Source organism: Cervus elaphus, chromosome 27 (assembly GCF_910594005.1).
Source record: "Cervus elaphus chromosome 27, mCerEla1.1, whole genome shotgun sequence".
Lineage (NCBI taxonomy): Eukaryota > Metazoa > Chordata > Mammalia > Artiodactyla > Cervidae > Cervus > Cervus elaphus.
The window spans coordinates 59731447-59739443 of NC_057841.1; positions in this window are offsets into that span (position 1 = coordinate 59731447).

The window sequence follows — 7997 nt, forward strand, 5'->3', positions numbered from 1 at the left end:
GACCCAGGGATCAAACCCATGTCTCCTGCATCTTCTGCATTGGCAGGCGGGTTCTTCACCCCCAAGCCACCTGGGAGGCCCCACACAAGGAACCCCTACCTGCAAAGACAGCCTTCTCCAGGGACAGCCCCAGGACCACACTGCCTCTCTGCCCCAGCACAGAGCTCTCTCCACCTTCAAAAGCAAGGGCCCTACATTTTCCAGATCCAGGGGCAACACGAACATCGCTTAGTCCAACAGAGGTGACAGGCTGTAGAGACCTGGAGACTAGGGGGCTGGGTTCTCTACCCTCGGGAACTATCTGATGAAGCGCCAGGATGTACATTTTTTAAAAAGTGTTTCTGTTGGATAAACATAAGCTAATCACTAAAATCCTTTAATACTATTTTGGTGGAGAGTTTGGGATTTGTCTTTCGAATTCTAGTTGTTCGGCTCTCTTACAAGTTAGAAGAGCGCCTCTGGCACTGGGGTCCTCTCCCCTCCGACCCCCAGCCTCTCCCCGCTCTGGCCCGCCCCCGTCTTGCCTCTGTGCAGCCTGTATTTACTCAGAAGATCTTTGCTTGTTCATCAGCTGAGGTTATCAGGGGACATGCCCTCCCCATCCCAAGGCGTAGTCAAACAAAAGTCAGGCCCTTTGAACCCCAGGCTCCAGTTAAAAAGTAACAGGCTGGGTACTGGGTCAATAAGCCGCAAATATTAGCTGTAGAGGCTGGAGCACCGTGACCTTGGGAAATGCGCTGCCGCTCATCCTGTGTCCCCAGCGATGGCCGTCTGTCCTGGAGGTCCGGGACACTTACAGACCCTGGCAACCTGGAGCCAGTCATTCTTTTTGCTCTGCAAATTGAACGTGGAAGCCACCAGCCCTTAAAGTTTGCTCCCAGACCACTCCACTGGCCTGGACGGCCTCCATAGCAAGGCACGGGTCCACTTCCCTCTCCCCGTTTCCCAGCTGCCCGACACTCTGGCCAGCCCGCCTCCAGCCCAGCTCTGATCACACCGCCGGGCTGGTCACTGTGTCCACGACTTGCCCGTCAGCCCCTGCGTGGTGCTCAGGGCTGTGCAGGGCGCCTGGGCAGCAGGACAGGCCTCCAGGGGGTCGCCCCCAACACCGCCTTCCCAGTCTTCAGCCTGCACTGTTCCGTGGCAACCATTTCTGCTCCCTTGAAACTCGATCCTAATTTCCATGACATATTCCCCTTCTGGTTGTTCTCTGCCCCTCGTGCAGGTGTTTCCCAATAATTCATCCCTGGTGTCCTCTCTCGCTCTCTCCTCCCCACCTCCCCTGTGGCTTAAAGTCATCACCACACGAGCAGTGACCAGATCGCCCTCAACCCTTCCCTGCAACACCCCCGGACCTCCTCGTGGGATCCCCCGGGTCACTCAGACTCACAGAGCCCCAGGTTAGGCTCCCACTGCTTCCAGACTTCAATTCTTAAGAGTCTTTAGTGTTCTGCTCTGGTGTCTTCCAAGCATCCACCCTGGGGCTTTAACTGTGACCTTTCCCTCTTTGGACCTGGGGAGCAAGGCCTTGGGAAAGAGCTCAGCTTTCCACTCACTCATCCATCCATAAACATGCCACCATGTGCCACACACTTGTAGCAACTGGAAATATAACCATTCAAAACAAAAATCCTTCCCTCTAATAAATACACCTTCCAGTGGAGGCAGAGAGACAATCAATGTATAAATAAGTAAACAGTGTGCTGTTAAACGTTGGTGGAACCAAGGAAAGCAAACGGAAGGAGGAGATAGCGTGGGAGGGTGGAAATCTGGACAGAACGGACTTCCCTGGTGGTCCAGGGGCTAGGACTCTGCTCTTCACTGCAGGGGGCACAGTTTCGATCCCTGGTCAGAGAACTAAGATGCTTCAATGCCACGCAGAGGGGCCAAAAAATAAATTAGTCACAGTGGCTCAGGATAAAGATCTCAAGGGTAAGAGTGAGTCATGGCCACTTGGGGAGGACCACGTGGACACAAGGAGCAGCAAACACAAAGGCCCCAAGAAGGGCTGGGATCCAAGGGCAAGGCCCTTCTGGAACATGCTAACATCAAGCCAGCGGTTGGACCTTCCAACTGAGGAAGGCGAGCACAAAGTTGAATGCAGAAGCTCGGGGAGGTGTCTAGGCTGGAGATACCAACTTCAGCGCCATCAGCTTGTGGATGGAATTTCCAGCTGAGTCTGAGAAGGTGGGATTCCCGGACTGCAGGCTGAAACAGGAGAGGAGGAGAGGAGGAGCGGCAGGGAGGCGGGAGGAAAGCAGGGCCCATGCAGTCTCAGCGGCGGGGAAGGCAGCTTGGCGAGGAGGCACGTGTCCGATGCTGCTGGCAACAAGGGACTCACCGGGCACCTCCGAAGGGGAGGTCTTGGTGGGGTTGGGGAGCAGAGGCCCGACCCACCAGGGTTCCACAGAGGGGGCAGGGCTGGGGCGCACGTGCGTGCTCCCCCCACGGCAGCTCGCTCCCCTCCAGGCCCACCCCGCGCCTTACGGCCTCGGGAACTTCAGCCCAAGTCATGATGACGACCCCCGAGCGCACCCCACTCCTTTCTTCTCCCCTCTGTCAGTCCAGTGTGCGCACAGCCCTAATCATCGCCCTCCATGGCGGAAATCCATCAAGGCTGCCAGTGTCAGCTCATGAATGGCTAAGCCCCTTAGCCAAGCACTCCGGGCCAGTGATGAGCAGGTCCCTGACTCAGTTTCCCTCCCTGCCCCCTCTTCCCTCAAACAGACAAGACCCCCTATGTGCACATTCCACATTCAGTCCTTCCTTCTTGCCTCTGGTCACGCCGTTCTCTCCTGGAAATGACCTCCCCCATGTCCAAATCTATCTAAAATTCAGAGAGCATCTCAGATGTCCCTTCCTCCAGGGAGCCTTTCCTGATTCCCTCCAACACAATGAAGTTTCATCTCTCTTCTGAACCTACAGCACTCTGCCCCTTTCTGCCTCTTGCTGTGGTTCGTTGTATAATTACTGTCTTCCTCTTCATCACCGTAAGCACTCTGAAAGCATAGGTTACATCAGTGCTCTCTGTCCCTTGGCTGCTCAATAAGGCTGGGCCAGAGGGAACTGGTTAGGTGCCTGGGGAAGCAGGGTGATGCTGCAGGTTCCAGAGAGCTTGGAGGTCATCTGTGGGCTTCACCTGGGAGGCCCCTCACTGCTCCCCGCCTTGGTCCACTCCTGAGTAATAATCAAACCCGTCGGGCAAACAAGCATCTTCCACTTCACGACCCTGACGAGGGACCCCAGACCCAGCTGACCATGAGAAAGTCATCTGGGGCTTCTGGTGGAAGAACAAGACAGGAGACAAGCAGATGGTCAGCAAAAGGCCCTGAAGCTGCAGAAAAGGACCTGCCCAGAGTCGTGCTGCCTCAGCCCGGGTGCTCTGGCGCCTGCCGACTCTCTTTGCGGCCTAAAACCACAGCAAGTGAACACAGTGCCTTTTTCACTCTGCTTTTCATCCTTCTTGGGGTTTTCAAGCCTCGTAGATCAACAACACTTCAGTTCAAGAGATGGCAGTTTCCCTGGAGACCTTCAGGTGCCTGAGCCGCACGTGGCCGTCTCAGCAGAGACGCAGGGCAGATGCTCCCTGGTGCCTGCCCAGCCGCGTCCTGGAGGGGCTGGCATGGGGCGTGGGAGGCCGCCTCTACATTTGGAGAAGAAAGTGACCCGGCCGAGGTGACGGAGAGAGAAGCTGCAAGCGAGGGTTCTATATAAATATATGTCACACCTTATGTAATGGGCCTCCCAGGTGACTGCATGGTAAAGAATCTGCCTGCCAGTGCAGAAGATGCAGGAGACTCAGGTTCAATCCCTGGGTCGGGAAGATCCCCCGGAGGAGGAAGTGGCAGCCCACTCCAGTACTCTTGCCTGGAAAATCCCATGGACAGAGGAGCCTGGGGGGCTACAGTCCATGGGGTTGCAAAAAGTCAGACACTATCTAGCAACTAAACAAAAACAACAAGCCTCATGTGATGCCGCCAGTACAGGGTAGGGTAATACCCTGCCAAACCCTTTAACGTCTCTACAGCCAAGCACGTGAAGGCACACGCTAAGTGGGATAAACACTATAAATAGCCTCACGTCAGTTCGGGTCAGGTTTTTGTCATCTGACAAGGTTTTTGTCCCAAATGGGATTGCTTCACCTTTATAAAAAATGAATTTGAAATGGCAGGTAAGGGCTTGTGACTCTGTCTAGAGGTCAGTGTCTGTCAAAAATTCAGGTAGGGACCTAGAGATTCAGTGCAAGCTGTATCAAAATTCCAGTGGCATATTTCATAGAACTATGAATAGAATCCTAAAATGTGTGGAGAAACACGCCAAAGATCCTGAACAGCCAAAACAATCTTGAGAAAGAAGAACCAAGCTGGAAATATCACACTCCCTGATTTCAAACATAAAGCTACAGTGACCAAAACAGTGTGGTACTGATACACACACGAAACAGCGGAACCCACGCTTCTAGGGGTGATTAACCTACAGCGAAGGAGGCAAGGATGTACAGTGGAGAAAGAACACGCACCACGGACACCAGTAAACGGTGCTGGGAAAGTGGACAGCCCCGTGCCAAAGAACGAAACGAGACCTCTCTCTTAGGCCACACACAAAAATCACCTCAAAATGGAATAAAGACTTGAATGGAAGACCTGAAACCATAAAAACCCTAGAATAAAACAGGCATTGTACTCTTTGACATCAATCTTAGCAATCATTCTCTAGATATGTCTCTTCAGGCAAGGGAAATGAGAGCAGAAATAAACAAATAGATCCAAAAAAATAAAAATAAAACGTATCCACACAGCAAAGGAAACTATCACCCAAAAAAGAGGTGACCTATTGAACGGGAGAAGATATTTTCAAGTTGTATATCTGTCCAGGGGTGAGTATCCAAAATATATAAAGAAATCATACAACTCACCAAAATGCCAGATAATCCAGCTTTAAAAATGGGCAGAGGATCTGAATACACATTTTTCCAAAGAAGATATGCACATGGCCAATAGACACATGAAAACATATTCAGTACCAGTGATCATTAGGAAAATGCAAATCATAACCACAATGGTGTATCACCTTAGTTTTGTTAGAATGGCTTTTATCAAAAAGATAAAAAGCAACAAGTGTTGGAGAAGCTATGGAGAAAAGGGGACCCTGTAGACAGCTGGAATTATAAATCGGTGTGGCCACTTTGGGAAACAGTGTGGAGATTCCCCAAAAGGCTAAGAATAGAACCACCATTTCATCCATCTATCCACTTCTGGGTATTTATCTAAAGAATTTGAGAACACTAATTCAAAAAGATGCTTGTGCCACTATGCCCACTGCAGCCTTATTTATAATCACCAGGGTATGGAACAAACCATGTTCACTGATGGGTGAATGAATAAAGAAAACCTGGCGTATATATACAGTGGAATATTGTTCAGCCACAAAAAGTGAGATCTTGCCATCTGTAATCATGTGGAGGGGCCTTGAAGGTATTATGCTAAATAAAATACCCTAGGGTTTCACCCACATGTGGAATCTAAAACAAGCACCAAAAAAAACATGAACAAAATAAAAAACCCTTATAGATAAGAAGAAAGATTGGTGGTTACCAGAGGGACAGAGGACTAGGCGATAGGTTAAAGGGGTGAAGGGAGTCAATTTCCTGGTGGCAGGTGGTAACTAGACTTCTGAGACTGATGCTGTGTAAGGTATAGATGTCAAACTCCAATGCTATACACATTAAAAAAAAAAAAAGAATTGTTCCTAGAAGAGCAATCACTTGAACTGAAACTCAAAAGATCAGCTGGTGCAGAGGGAGACTTTCGTAGCACCCACCAGACACGCCACCTGCAAAGCCTCGAGCAACCCCCGGGGCAGCTAGCGCCAGGGCCAAGGGAAGGGGCTCCTGCTGCCCAGGCAGGAGAGGCGGGCACAGCAGGGACCCAGCACCGCTGACCACCTGCCTCCGATTCACCTGGGGCCAGGCGCAGAAAATAAAAACCCTGGGCTCTAACCCGAAGCCCTCAGAAAATGGAGCCCTGTAGTCTCCACTTAATAAGTTCTCCCGGAGACTCTCATTCACGCAGAAGTTTCAGAACCTGATTCATTTGAAACACCTGATGTGCCAGGGGGTGTTCTAAGCTGCTTTAGAATCATGAACACATTCGATCCTCCAAACACCCTTACTAGGTAAGTTATTATCACTGTTTTGCAGGTGGGGAAATCAAGATATACAGGAGATTAATTAAAAAAAAAAAAACAAAACTTCATCCAAGATCATGGAGCCAATAAGGCATAGACCAGGTGGTCTGGTTTCAGAGTTCGTGCTTTAATCCCATGCTTTCTTTGCATTGATTTGGGCATCTCTGCTCCATCTGCAGTCACAGCAAATTTGAGGCTCTGGGCAACTTGGAGTGTGGATGACACGTCCCTGAAGCGGCCCTGTGCCCCCCAGGGACAGACCACGCACGCAGCTGTGTCAGGGGAGGAGAAGAGCTGCGGTCTTTCACCCCTGGGGGCTGGAAACCACCGAGAAAAGTTGACCAGTTTGCAATGACCCTTTTGGCCCTGGGGTTCAAAGCCCATGTTCCTCTCCTTTTTTATCTGTGTTGTTGATACTTGTTTCAATAGCTTCTGTTTGAGGACATGGAGCCAGAGAGCTGGAATCGGGGCTTGGAGCAGCCTGACCGGATGGCCAAGCCTGCCGAGCGATCCGCCCTCTCCTTGTGTCAATTCCAAAAGGCAGGGTTTGGAAATCAAGTCAACAGAGAGCGTCTCTTCATCTCCACACAAACAGCCATCCCGCGGTGTTTGGAGAGTGTTGGGCAAGGCCGGACCGAGCGGGGTCAGGGGAAAAGTCAATTTTGCCTTTTAAATCTCTAAAGCCAGGGTCTGGTCTCCACGCTTCCATCACACGCCTGCAGCTCACATCAGAAAGCAAACGCTCCAGGCTTGTGCATCTGCCCCTCCCCGATCCTCCCACCTGTGAACTACCGTGGGCATCAGAGAATGTCCTGGAACATTCTGCCTTTCCCCTCATGCTAAGCAGAAAGTCTCGCTGCACAGACCGTCACCAAGCAACCTCTATTTGATGGCCCTGGAGTTCTTGTTCAAGGACAACTGCTCTCTAGCTTAAGCCAGTAAAGAAAGCACGGGAATCACACCCAAAGCGAGAGAAATGGCCAAATGCCACGGGTCGGCATAGCAACCGTCTACTCAGAGGAGTTTAGAAATGGAACAGTAGGAAGTGCTTGTTCCAAACCCCTTGCTTTACAGATGAGGAAACAAAGGCTCAGAGAGGGGAGGTGTCTTGCCCGAAGCACCTGGTTCACAAGGGGAGAGGGTACCTCCGAGCCCACTTACCCCACACAGCCCTTCGCTGGCCTCTTGTCATTTGTCTTCAGATTTTCCCAGTTCACATTCTCAGGCATCCATTCAGCCTTTTATTTCTTCTCTGGGGCATCTTCTATGGGCCAGTGAGGGGCTAGACCCTGGAGATGAACCAGTAACGTAGAGCTCCAGGAAGAATTCTTTGTGGTTTCCCCTCCCTTCCTCCCTCGTCCCTACAGAAATGGTGCTGGGGGGACTTCCCCGGTGGTCCATTGGCTAAGATCCCATGCTCCCAACGCAAGAGGCCCCCTGGTTCAATCCCTGGTCAGGGAACCAGATCCCACATGCCACAACTGCGACCCGGCACAGCCAGATACATATTTCTTTTAAAAAAGAAATTTGAAGCCACAATTTTAAAAAGAAAACAGAAGAAATAGCACTGGCCGCGGTGTCGCCCTTAACCCCTGAGAGCAGCAGCCCTGGGGCAGAGCTCTGGACATGGGGAGGGAGAAAAGTCGCTCCAAGGAAATCAAATTCTGTAGCCCAAGTTGAGAGGCACCCCCTTGAGTCACAGGCCCCAATTCCACCCGCTGCGGCTCCCGGGAGCCCCGTTCCTGGGAACGAGGGACGGAAGTGAGGGTGTCTGAGCACCGTCACAGCTGCCCCCCTCCAACCTGCTCCAA